We start from the raw sequence: 4,110 nt of genomic DNA on the forward strand, positions 1-4,110 counted from the left end.
GTATTCTTGGATTTTCAGAAGGCCTTTGACAAGGTGCCGCACATGAGGCTGCTTAACAAGATAAGAGCCCATGGTATTAAGGAAAGATACTAGCATGGATAAAGCACTAGCTGATTGGGAGCCTTTTCTGGTTGGTTGCTGGTGACCAGTGTTCCATAGGGGCCTGTGTTGTGGCTGCTTCTTTATACGTTATATCTCAATGATTTGGATGATGGAATTGAAGGCTTTGTGGCCAAGTTTGCGGATGATAGAAAGATAGGTGGAGGGGCAGGTAGCGTTGAGGAAGCAGAGAGGTTGCAGAGTAACTTAGACAGAAGACCATAAGGATAACTTAGACATAAGATCATAAGATATAGGAGTAGAATTAGGTAAATCGGCCCATCGAGTCTTCTCTACCATCTGATCATATTTTTCCCCTCAGCCCCTGTCTCCTGCCTTCTCCCCATATCTCTTCAAGCCCTGACCAATTGTGAATCTGTCAACATCTGCTTTAAATATACATAAAGACTTGGCCTCTACAACTACCTGTGGCAAAGAATGCCACAGATTCACCACTCTCTTGCTAAAGAAATTCCTTCCCATCTCAGTTCTAAAAGGACAGCCCTCTATTCTGAGGCTGTCCTCTGGTCTTAGAGTCTTCCATCATTAGAAACATCCTCTCCACATCCACTCTATCAAGGCCTTTCACCATTCGATAGGTTTCAATTAGGTCACCCCCCCATTCTTCTAAACTTCAGTGAATACAGGCCCAGCACCATCAAGCGCTCAGCCATGATGAAGTGGTGGAACCTAATTCTGCTACTTTATCTTATGATCTGAAATGTGAACAGCAAAAACATTTGTGCATGACCTTGGTCTGTTACTAAGCTCCACTCACCTAACTTCATTACACAACAAATTGGAGGAAATTAAGTGGCAAAGGCTTGGAGTACATGTTCACAGATGCTTAAAAGCAACCAGAGAGTTCAGTAAGATGGTGAAAGAGGGTGCTTTCATTTTTTTTTGTTTAGCTGTGGCTTATATTAAACACACTACTTAAGGCCACAGCTTGAGAAAAGTGTATAGTTCTGTACCACATCACAGGAAAGATGCAAATGTACTGCTCAGGATTTTACTGTGAATGGCTATTGGAGCTGCCAAAACATTAAAACTGAAATCGGAGGCATGCAAGTTAAGATGTATGAGAATAAGGTACATTAATAAAGTAAGAAGGAAATGTTTCTCAGAGCGGCCAATAAATGAATTGTATAGATTTGAAGTAATTGACAAAAGGAATAGAGTAGATACAAAGGCAGAGTTTTGCTCCAGTTAGTATAAGTGGTCTGGAACTTGTTGAAAATGATTTAAAAAAAAAAGAATCTCTTATCACATTGAAAAGATCCATGGATGTATACGTGAAGAGCAGTGACGTGCAGAATACAGGCCAATTACTAGAAGATGAGATTAGGATGGGTTGCTCCTTTGCAAACATTACAGCCACATGGGCCAGATGACCTACATCTGTGCTCCATAATATTCTGGAGCAGGTTAATCATAAGTATCAATTTATTATATCTCTGTTCTAGTTACAGTATACTAGTAGGATAGTTTTGATCATAGCCACCTCCATAATACAAAATCTCCATAGTACAGTATTCAATTAATGTTATTATTAAATGAGATGTCTCAATACTAAAATCATCATGAGAAACATTGCTAAATTATATCTATGGCTTGATTTCTAATGTTCAATTGCACACCACAGTGACCTCTAAGGTCTCTTGTATTGTAGATTATTTGATTATGATCTACAATTAATGTCATTGTTAAACTGTGATTAATTTTTACTCCATTATTTTCGGATGTGCCCACATTTATAGCCCATTTTGAACTGTCAGTGAGAAGGTAGTGATGAGCAACTGGCTTGATGAAAGTATCTCCATTATCTTATTAAGTAGGGAGTTTCAGACTTAAACCTGGCACTGATGAAAAATTGGCCATGAGTTACTGGTAAACTTGCCCCATCAAAATCCAAATTGAGTATGAGTAGGTGAAAATTAAAAACAATGTAGATGCTTGAAATCTGAAGTAAAAATTGGGAATGCTCAGCTGGTCAGATGACATTAACATTCTCAGATTAACATTGATTTATACACCAACTCTGTCCTTGAGCACATCAACAAGTGTGTAGATAGAGTGACATCACAAAAATAAATAAAAATTTTCCTCAATAAGAAACCATGGATGAAGAGAAGTTCGCCTCCTGCTCAAAACCAGAGATTCAGCCTTCAGGTCTAGAGACCGGGAGGCTAACAGCTCAGCCAGGGCCAACCTGAGGAGGGGAATCTCTTAGGCTAAACACATATACAAACAGAGAATCAAGGAGCATTTCAACTCCTCAGACCCCCGGCACATGTGGTATGGCATACAGGTCATTACAGACTTCAAACCACCTAGTACTGTGCCCCCTTCCAGCTTTGCTTCCCTCCCTGATGAGCTCAATTACTTATACACTCGCTTTGACTGAGAGAACAAGGAGGTCATCCTCAAAGCGGATCTCCCACCTGGTGAACTCTCTCTCTCACTTTCCACCTCCGATGTGTGCGCCACCCTGAGCAGGGTGAATGTATGGAAGGCAGCTGGTCCGGATGGAACACCTGGCTGTGTGCTCAGAGTCTGTGCAGGGCAGTTGGCCGGGGTCTTCACGGACATTTTTTATATGTCCCTGGCCGGGCAGTTGTCCCCACAAGCTTCAAGATCGCCACCATCATGTCAGTGCCGAAGCATTCCACTGCCATGGGCCTGAATGACTTCCGTCCAGTTGCACTCACCCCCATCATTGCAAAGTGCTTTGAGAGACTGGTTTTATCACATCTGACATCCTGTCTGCCCACTATCCTGGGCCTCCATCAATTTGCCTATCGCACCAACAGGTTAACAGAGGAGGCCATCTCCACGGCACTTCGCTCTGCCCTGACCCACCCGGACAGCCCCAACTCTTACATCAGGTAGTTGTTCATTGACTTTAGTTAATCTCGCATGCAATTGTGGTTGTTGTGTACATCCCTCCCTCTGCCAACCCGACGTCAGCATGTAACATCATTTACACTGTCATAGCCAGATTACAAACCCAGCACCCGAGTGCCCTCATTACCATCTCGGGTGACTTCAACCAGGTTACCATGGCTGGAACACCGCCCAACTTCACGCAGTATGTGAGCTGTATAACCAGAGGGGAGAGGACTCTGGATTTGATGTACGCTAACGTTAGGGATGCAGACAGCTCCTCTCCCCTCCCCCCATTGGGAAGGTCAGATCACAACCTGGTGCATCTAAAACCCTGCTACGTGCCTCTGGTGAAGAGTAAACCTGCAACCTCGAGGACAGTGAGGAAATGGTCAGAGGAGGCTTACGAGGCGCTCCAGGGTTGTTTTGAGGTGACAGACTGGCAGGCACTCTGTGAGCCACATGGAGAGGATATTGATGGGCTCACAGAGTGCATCACTGATTACATCAACTTCTGTGTGGACTGCAATGTTCTGACAAGAACTGTCCTTTGTTATTCAAATAACAAGCCATGGCTAACAAAGGACATTAAGGACATCCTGAACGCTCAAAAGAGGGCGTTTAGAGATGGAAATAGGGAGGAGCTGAGGGCAATACAGAGGGACCTGAAAGCCAGGATCAGGGAGGCTAAAGACAGGTACAGGAGGAAGCTTGATTGGAAACTCCAGCATAACAATATAAGAGAGGTCTGGAATGGGATGAGGACCATCACTGGGTTCCGGCAAACTAGCAACAGAGGAGCGGAAGGCAGTGTGGACAGGGCCAATGAACTTAACCTGTTCTTTAACAGATTTGACATTGTGGCCCCTGCCCATCCCCCACATGAGCCATCTGTTGTCGGCCCCCAACCAACACGTATTCCACTCTCCCCTCCTACCCCTCCTCACAGTCCCCCACCCTGCTCTCATGACTATACCCCTTCCCCACACGAAACCACCACGGTGGGCTTCACAGCTGAACAGGTGAAAAGACAGCTGAAACGTCTCAACCCAAGCAAGGCTGCAGGACCGGATGGTGTCAGTACCAGGGTGCTCAAAGCCTGTGCTCCTCAGCTATGTGGAGTAC

This window comes from Mobula hypostoma, chromosome X1 (assembly GCF_963921235.1).
Source record: "Mobula hypostoma chromosome X1, sMobHyp1.1, whole genome shotgun sequence".
Classification (NCBI taxonomy): domain Eukaryota; kingdom Metazoa; phylum Chordata; class Chondrichthyes; order Myliobatiformes; family Myliobatidae; genus Mobula; species Mobula hypostoma.